Genomic DNA, 10,000 nt, shown 5'->3' on the forward strand with positions numbered 1-10,000 from the left:
CTGAACCACAGGACTGTCACTCGGGGACATCAGAACATTACACTTTAAATGGCAGTATCTTTAAGCTGTTTTATCCATGCATATTAAGCTAAAAGGAATCTATACAAAGTCATTGTTATGCAGCAAATATGTTTGATTGCTAAAGGGTTTTCCCAGTATCTCTTTCATGCTGCTGTCCACCCTTTCAATGGAGTGGATGTTTGCAGGAAGGCTGTATGCTGTTTTTGTATTTGTTGTAATGGACTGGGGAATAGGAGCTATTGTCAGTTCTTTTCCTCGCCTCCTCTCCAAGCAGTCTTAGTCCCTCCAGTCTTAGTCCCTCCCCTTCCTCTAAGGAAGAGACATGAGGAGAGAGAGGAGTCCAGTCAGCCACTGTAGTGATAAGACAGCTTTACTGCATCGTGTTAAATTGATGTCACTTAAAAAAGTGTGTGGCACATTTGCATCATCTGTCTATTGTCTAATTTCCAGAGCACTGCTGTGTCTTCTGATTACTGATAGATGAGCATGGCAAATGTCCAGATATCCATTTTTTGGGCACTCTTACAAATGGTGAAGGGTAGAAAGTTAGACTACATACCTAATCATCTTAAATAACTAAGAATACAAATTAATGCTGAATTTAGAAATCTCATTATTTGTGTATTATTTATTACTTGTAACTTTTTGTAGCTCCTCTTCTATGCATTGCAGATAAAACTTACAAAAGCGTACATCATTACAGTGATGCTGACTGGACTCCTCTGCCCTCCAGATGCATTTTAGGAAATGAGACAACCTGTAAGATGCCAAACTGACTTAATTGTTTCAGTCTCAAGATACAGTAGAGATGAGAGACATAAAATTGAGAAACGTGAAAAGCGCAACCTCTTTGCCTCTATATTATGCAAAAGGATAAGCAAATTGGCTGGGATGCCTTTACAGTAGGTCTCTATTATTGGGTTCTCCTGTCGCAGTTGTCCTCATCAGTAAAATGACATCATATTGGTCAGTCTATAAACCATTAAACATTCATACTAACACTTGTATAATAAATTTCTGAATTCAACAGATAAAAGCTTTAAGAACATAACTGACAGATGTTAACTTCTCATTAGAAGTCGACTTGCTTTTTATTAATATAATTTTTTTTAAAAGTAAACTTTGACTGTCAGCAGTATTTTATTCTTTTTGTTCAATTTGTTATTCATTATATTCTATTATTTGTCTAAATATCAGCAGACAAATAATCTGCGTCGGTGGGATTTTTTTTCTTCAGTCACAGGACATTAACACAGAAACCAGCACAATGTTTCTAATGGGTCCACCTACAATGTCATCAGAGCCAGAGGACTTGATATACACTGTTAAAGAATATGGTAATACATTTCAGGTATCTCTGGAAAATTATATTTAAGATATATCTAAATGTTTAAAGTGGATCTCCTTTAGTTACTTATATTCATAAACAGAAGAGAAAGTTAACATAATATAACTTGTTACGTTATGGTAAATGGTAAATGACCTGTATTTGTATAGCGCTTTACTTAGTCCCTAAGGACCCCAAAGCGCTTTACACTACATTCAGTCATCCACCTATTCACACAAACATTCACACACTGGTGATGACAAGCTACATTGTAGCCACAGCTGCCCTGGGGCGCACTGACAGAAGCGAGGCTGCCAGACACTGGCGCCACCGGGCCCTCTGACTACCACCAGTAGGCAACGGGTGAAGTGTCTTGCCCAAGGACACAACGACCGAGACTGTCCGAGCCGGGGATCGAACTGGCAACCTTCCGATTACAAGACGAAGCAACAAGCAGGCTGAATTACAGCAGAGGAATAGGTTTTTCAATTAAGTTTGTCTTTTTTTAAAAACGAAGTCACTGGAGATAAAGGGCAGCAGGTGAATTTAAGGACCAGGACAGTGCAAGCTGAGTAGATAAAACAGCAGGGATTAAAAGAGTACAGGGACTGGAGCTTGGAAGGTAGCAGCTAAGTACTTGGCAATAAATCACCATGATAGTGTCGGTGCCGGTCAGTAGATGGCTTATAAGCAAGCTGGGGATTCTGAGAAACAGACAAGCTACAGGTTAGCTACAGGTTAGCAGGTCATCTACTTATCAGAAAGTTGGATATTGGTAAATGGTAAATGGACTGGTTCTTATATAGTGCTTTTCTACATTATCTGAGCACTCAAAGTGCTTTACACGCAAAAAAGCAGCGCACCCATTCGTACAAGCACTTCTTTCTACGCTGTTTCTGAGTGCTTTCTATTTAACATTCACATGCAGTCATACTCCAATAGATGCATTGGAGAGCAACATGGGGTTAGTATCTTGCCCAAAGATATTTGGCATGCAGGCTGCAGCATATCACATGATGGCATACCACAGCATATTAAAGGTCTATTGGAGTCTATGTCTCGACACCACACACACACACTAGTGATGGGATTTCCGGCTCTTTTTAGAGAACCGGCTCTTTCGGCTCGACTCACTAAAAAGAGCCGACTCTTCGGCTCCGAACCGACTCCTCAGGTTGTTTTGTTGCTTTAATTAATTTATTATTAACAATAATATAAAATTATGCACAAAAGGAATTACTAATGTAAAAAAAAAAGTTGGTTTTATTTATATATATTTTATATATAAATATATGCGGTGGCCCCTAGAGACAAAGCACGTACAAACTCCAAAAAGGACGTACAAATTCCAAAGCACATACAAACTCCAAAACACATTTCTAGCGTTAACTGAACTTCCAAAACAGAGCTACCTAGATCACTTAAATTACACAATTGAAAGCATATGTGTATGGTTTGTGTATTTATACACAAGCACTCATATATATTCAAATAATTAAAAAGAAAAAGTTCATTTACCTGTTACTACCACACACCAAATCCGGTCATTGGTACTTGCTGGCTTGTGTAGCCACTAGGTAACAAAAGCTCAACACTGCGCCTAGCATCCTGGAGCACTTCTGTTGTGTTTTGTACGTGTTTTGGAGTTTTTACGTCAGGCATGTCCAAAGTCCGGCCCGCGGGCCAATCAAGTGGCCCACAGCTTCAGTCTAATTATGTATAATTTATGGCTCACTTTCTAAGTCTGAATAAATAAATCATGACTTTAAAGGTGTAATTCATTTTTTCAGCACATGGTGGCAGCACATTTTTTCTGTTACTTGCACCTGTGCTACAAGCCCACCCTTCTCTGCTCATTTCTGCCATGGCGACTGTACAAAAAAAGAGAAAGGTTGATGGTGAGGGCCGCCGCTTTCAGGAGCGGTGGGAATTTTACTGAAATTCGAGGCAATTGTGTTTGCCTGATTTGTAAAGAGACTGTTGCCTTGTTCAAGGATTTTAACATCAGGAGACACTACGAGACTAAACATGCTGCAACATATAACAAGCTAACAGGGAGTGAGCGCGCTGAAAATGTGAAGCAACTCCAAGCTGCTCTGGCTTCGCAACAGCGATTTTTCATGCGGGCCTGTGAGACACATGAAAATATCACGAAAGCCAGCTACGAAGTGGCTATGTTAATAGCTAAACATGGCAAACCTTTCACTGAAGGTACGTTTATCAAAGACTGTGTTATGAAAATGGTGGAGAACATTTGCCCCGAGAAGAAGCAAGAATTTCTGAGTGTTTGCTTGGCACGCAACACTGTGGCACGAAGAGTTGAGGATATATCGTCAGACATTCACAGACAGCTGCGGGACAGAGGAGTGGATTTTGATTATTTCTCATTAGCCTGCGATGAAAGCACCGATGCATCTGACACCGCGCAACTGCGGATTTTTTTTTACGAGGAGTCGACGACAAGATGAACGTGACAGAGGAGCTGCTGGATCTCAAAAGCCTTAAGGGTCAAACCAGAGGAATGGATTTATTCATTTCTGTTTGTGAAGCTGTTGATGATATGAAGCTACCATGGAGTAAAGTTTCTAGGATCATTACTGATGGTGCACCTGCCATGCCTGGTGAGCGAAGCGGATTGTCCACACTGATCTGCAATAAAGTCAGCGAAGAAGCAGGTAACGCTGTTAAACTGCAGTACGGGGGCCCCACAGGGAACGGTTCTGGCTCCGTTCCTCTTCACCATCTACACTGCAGACTTCTCCCACAATTCCACCCAGTGCTTCCTGCAGAAGTTCTCTGATGACTCTGCAATAGTCGGCCTCATCACTGATGGGGACGACAAGGAGTACAGAGGACTGACCCAAGACTTTGTGGACTGGTGCCAGCTGAACTACCTCCAGATCAACACCAGTAAAACCAAGGAACTGGTGGTAGACTTCCGCAGGCACAAGCATTCTCCACTGCAACCACTGAACATCCAAGGTATGGACATTGAGGCTGTGGACAGCTACAGGTACCTTGGTGTTCATCTGAACAACAGACTGGACTGGACTCATAACTCAGACGCCCTCTACAGGAAAGGGCAGAGCAGGCTGTACCTGCTGCGGAGACTCAGGTCGTTTGGAGTGAAGGGCCCACTCCTGAAGACCTTCTATGACTCTGTGGTGGCTTCTGCTATCTTTTATGGTGTGGTCTGCTGGGGCGGCAGCATCTCTGCCGGGGACAGGAAGAGACTGAACAGGCTGATCCGAAGGGCCAGCTCTGTTCTAGGATGCCCTCTGGACCCAGTGGAGGTGGTGAGTGACAGGAGAATGGTGGCTAAGCTGTCATCACTGTTGGACAACATCTCCCACCCCATGCAGCAGACTGTGACAGCACTGAGCAGCTCCTTCAGTGGGAGACTGCGGCACCCACGGTGTGGGACGGAGAGATTTCGCAGGTCTTTCCTCCCCACTGCTGTCAGACTCCACAATAAAGACTTTAACTGATCAAACACACACATCCACACATGTGCAATAACACTAAGTGCAATAATCTTTTCTGTCATCGTTGTATTTTTACTCAGTTGTATATAGCATTTGTATTCTATTTTTATCTTATTGTATATTTATTTTATTTTATTCTACTGTATATAGTATTTTATTTTATTCTATTCTGTACAGTTGTGTACTGTATTTATTCTTATTGTATCCTAATTTTTGCCTCATAACTTTTGCACTGTCCACTTCCTGCTGTGACAAAACAATTTCCCACGTGTGGGACTAATAAAGGTTATCTTATCTTATCTTAAACTTCACTGTATCATTCATCAGCAGGCTCTCTGTGCCAAACATCTCAAATTTGATGATGTTATGAAACCAGTAGCAAAGACAATCAACTGTATTCGCTCTAAAGCTCTGTACCACCGACAGTTTCAGCAGTTTCTGCATGACATCCAGGCTGAATATGGTGACGTAATTTATTACAATGATGTGAGGTGGCTAAGTCGGGGGTCTGCACAACAGCGATTTTTCTCTCTCAGAGAGGAAATCAGACAGTTTTTAGATGAAAAGGGACAACCAATGGAAGAAATGTCTGATCCTATATGTCTGGCAAATCTGGCTTTTTTGGTTGACATTACGAAGCATCTGAATGCGCTGAATGTAAAGGAAAAGACGCAGTGGTGAGCCAACTATACGCTCACATCAAGGCCTTTGGAACCAAACTGCAACTTTTTCAAAGACACTTGTCCCTAACAGAGCCCTGTACCGCACACTTCCCAACTTTGAAAGAGGTTATAGACAGTTTCCCAGTGGATATTAATGTCCAAATGAAGAGGTACGCAACAGCTATCGCGTCTCTTTCTGGAGAATTTAACAAACGCTTTTAGGACTTTGCAGCTATTGAAAAAGACATACTGCTTTTCTCATCTCCCTTCTCCGTGGACCCTGATGATGCTCCTCCGCAGCTTCAGCTGGAGCTCATTGAGCTGCAGTGTGACGATGAGTGACGCGGAAAACACCGGCAGTGTTCTCTTGTTGACTTTTATCAGCAGCTTGACAAAGACAGGCTTCCTGAAGTGCGATCTCTTGCTAAGAAAATGCTGAGCTTATTTGGTTCCACATATTTGTGTGAGCAAACATTCTCTGTCATGAACTTAAACAAGAACCGATTGAGATCAAGGATGAGTGACTCCCACTTGCGTGATATTTTACGCATGTCAACCACTGCCCTCAAACCAGACCTGATTGCTTTACTAAGATCTAGATCTCAGTATCACCCCTCTCATTAGTCCAGGGATGTCCAAATTCTGTACTGGAGAGCTGCTATGCATGTTTTAGTTCTTTCTGGCTTAGCACAGTTGAATCAATTGAAGAGCAGCCCTCCAGGAGTGACATCCCTGCATTACTCATGTGTTCCTGAACAGTAAAAAGCATAAAGCACGCTAATGCAATCCACAAAAGGAAACGTATTTTGTTAAACTCTTAAGATTTGGTTTTAACTGTTGATGTTATGCTCTTAATTCATAGTTGCGTGTGTTGTGTACCTATTGTGTAAATTTACAAATGTGTTTATTTCTTGCGGCAAGTGAACTTCCAGTTGTGCAATCTTCCAGCAGATGTGAAAAACTTTGGCTTCCTGAAAGGTCTTGTAAAAGTCAAGGGCAAAATTCACTTTAAAAAAAAAAACTTCATTGATAACAGAACACTTTTCATTACTTATAACTCCTGTTTAAATGTTAATTAGGCAAAGATATTGCAAACTCATGGAACTTAGGGTATTCTATACAGTTTGTTCAATGTTGTTTGACTCCAGATATAAATGAAAGGCAGAATTGTGTCTTTAGAGTTGTAAATGCTTGCCTGAGTGTCTTTTATTTAGGTACATTTCTATTTTAAAAATAAAGGTAATTGTGACTATTAAAATTGTTCTTCATTATATTTTCATGTAACTTTGTTATGGAAAAAAAAGTTGAAAGGAACCATTGGCACATCTTCACTTTATAAAATTTGGCCCTCTTTGCAAAAGGTTTGGACACCCCTGTTTTACGTGCTTCTGAGTTTTTACGTGCTTCAGAGTTCGAATGTGTTTTGAAGTTTGTACGTGCGTTGTGTCTAGGGGCCACCGTAAATATACTTTTATTTATTCACTCCACATAAAATGTAATAAATAAATCATATAATACGAAAACCAACTATTCACAGTTCAATTTTTAACTATTTAAATTTTCATCTTTTTCCTTTTAAACATATTTAAAGTGTAACAACACAAAACACTGCAAACCACAACACAATTAAATATAAATTAAAATATGAAAACAAAAAGAACATGCATATTCTCTGTCATATGGGCCTGCATGAACTTTCTGAATCCTTTATCATCCGCAACTGAAAATAGTTGTGGATGATTACTATACCTTTCTAATGTGACGTTGTCCCTGGCTCTCTTTCTCTCTCTCTTTCCCTCCCGCTCTGTTCCTGTGCTACTGCGAGTGTAACTACCGCCCCTACCCCCTCTGCCCAGCGCAAAGCACAAGGATCGCGTGCAGAGTGAAGCGAAAAAAAGTGCGAGAGAGAGGGTGAGAGAAGGGGAAAAAAAAAATCCACGGCTCGCGATAAGGAGCCAGCTCGCGTCGTTCACGTCAAAGATCCGGCTCTAAGAGCCATTTCGTTCGCGACCGACACATCACTAACACACAGGCACATTACCGGTCAAAAGTTTTAGAACACCCTAATTTTTCCAGTTTTTTATTGAAAATATGCAGTTTAATGTGTCATTGCACTCTGAAATGAAAGCATAGTACAAATAAGCATTTGGAGTTAAAAAAGAAATAATGCAATCAATTTATAGACCAAAATGTACTCATCAAATTAGCCATCTTTGCAGATATAACAGCTGAACACACCCGTGGCATTCTTTCTACAATAGAAACAAATATTCTTTCCCATGCTTCCTATATCTGTTGTAGAAGTTTCCATAGTGGCACAGTTCATCCCAAACCAGCTCAATGGTGTTTAAGACTGGGTTGGCCACTCCATATTTTCAAGCTTACCATCTTGTTCTTTTTTTTCCCTGAGTTAGTTCTGGCATAACTTGGACATATGTTTTGGGTCAATATCTTGCTGCAGGATGAACCCCTGACCAGCTACCAGAGGGTATTGGATGGCCCTGCAGAATGCTGCAATAGCCATTTTGGTTCAGAGTGCCTCTCACTCTGTACAAGTCACTTACCCTGGATCCAGCAAAACAGCCCCAGACCATTACACTTCCTTCTCCATCTTTGACAGTTGATGCCACTAACTGTGGAACCATTCTTTCACCTACTCAAAGGTGTACAAGGATCTTGCGTGATGAACCGAAGATTTCCAATTTTGATTCATCAGTCCATAATACCTTCTTCCAGTCTTCAGTAGTCCAATGGTCCTGTTTCATGGCCCAGGCAAGACTCTGTCTTATTCTGACGTCTTAGCACTGATTTTCTTGCTGTCTTCTCTTCACAGTTGAAACTGAGACTTGCTTACTACAACCACTATTAGTTTTCCCCAGTTTCTGAGAGCCTTTTGATGGTGAAGGAAACTGTACTCATTAACACCTTGACTTTCTTTACAATTTCTCAGTAGGACTGTAGGAAAGACCTACATTTTTAAGTCTTTAAGTGTTAGGATGGTTTGTCTCTTTCATTGTTAATTACCATCTTGTCGCCATATTTGTAGTAACACACTACTTTCTGCAGTACAATACTGTTCAACTGATGCTCACAACAGTATGGTACCACAGTGTCTTCCAACACTGCTATTAGGCAGACAGAGGGGGTTCTAAGTAATCCCGAAAAGTTGGAACACCTGTACAACAATTAGTTGGAACAATTAGTAGCACCAGTTTTCAATGCTTGATCAACCTCCAGTGCTGCAGAACAGCTTTAAATTATCAACCTATTTTGTTTTCCCTGAAGAAAGGCCATTTTCCGAAATGTACATTGTATTTCAGTTTTAGGTAACCTTAAATGTTTTTTTTTAACTTCTGGCAGTTCACTACCTACCTTTATACCATTTCAAGCTATCCATTGGACTTGAACGACTTGAATTGCAATAAATAACAAGAAGAGTGAAGAAATACTGGAAGAACATATGGGAGAAGGACGCAACCCATAACGACAATGCTCAGTGGCTAGTGGATCTAAGAGCAGACCACAGCAACCTCTCTGAACAGTGTCCAGTAACCATCACAGTGGCAGATATCCAAGGAAGGGTCTCCAGTGTGAAGAGCTGGACAGCACCAGGGCCCAACATGATTCACGACTTCTGGCTCAAGAAGCTGACTGCACTCCATGAGCGTCTGGCAGTACAAATTAACCAGCTACTAGTCGATGAGTGACACCCCGAATGGCTAAAGGGCGGACAATCATGATCCCCAAGGACCATAGAAGGGACCGGTCCCCTCCAACTACCGGCCAACAACCTGCCTCAGTACCACATGGAAGTTCCTGTCAGGCATCATAGCGGCTAAGATGAACAGGCACATGGGTCAATACATGAGCGGGGCACAGAAAGGGATGGACAAGAATACCAGAGGCGCAAAACACCAGCAACTGGCAGACCAAGCAGTCAGCCGAGACTGCAGGACCAGACTGACCAACCTGTGCACTGCCTGGATTGATTACAAGAAGGCCTATGACTCAATGCCCCACACCTGGATCCTGGAATGCCTAGAACTATATAAGATCAACAGGACCCTGAGAGCCTTCATCAGGAACTCAATGGGGATGTGGCGGACAACACTGGAGGCCAACCTCAAGCCCATAGCACAAGTCACCATCAAGTGCGGGATCTACCAAGGAGATGCTCTGTCCCCACTGCTGTTTTGCATAGGCCTTAACCCCCTCAGTGAGATCATTAACAAGACTGGCTACGGATACCGACTACGGAACGGAGCAGTTGTCAGCCACCTCCTGTACATGGATGACATCAAGCTGTATGCCAAGAGTGAACGAGACATCGATTCACTGATCCACACTACCAGGCTATACAGCAATGACATTGGAATATCGTTCGGACTGGAGAAGTGTAGTCGAATGGTAACGAAGAGAGGGAAGGTAGTCAGAACTGAGGGGATTGAACTACCAGAAGGCAACATTGCAGACATAGAGGACAGTTACAAGTACCTGGGGATCCC

The 10,000-nt window shown here is 41.9% G+C and overlaps 1 protein-coding gene across 5 annotated transcripts in view; it reads left to right on the top strand.

The window, feature by feature from the left end:
- LOC146378683 (RAC-beta serine/threonine-protein kinase-like) overlaps positions 1-10,000 on the top strand; it is a 32,841-nt gene that overhangs the window by 14,817 nt on the left and 8,024 nt on the right. The window lies entirely within an intron of this gene.

The sequence above is a fragment of the Perissodus microlepis genome, chromosome 10 (assembly GCF_051167445.1).
Source record: "Perissodus microlepis isolate ML-2025 ecotype Zambia chromosome 10, ASM5116744v1, whole genome shotgun sequence".
In the NCBI taxonomy this organism is placed as follows: Eukaryota; Metazoa; Chordata; class Actinopteri; order Cichliformes; family Cichlidae; genus Perissodus; species Perissodus microlepis.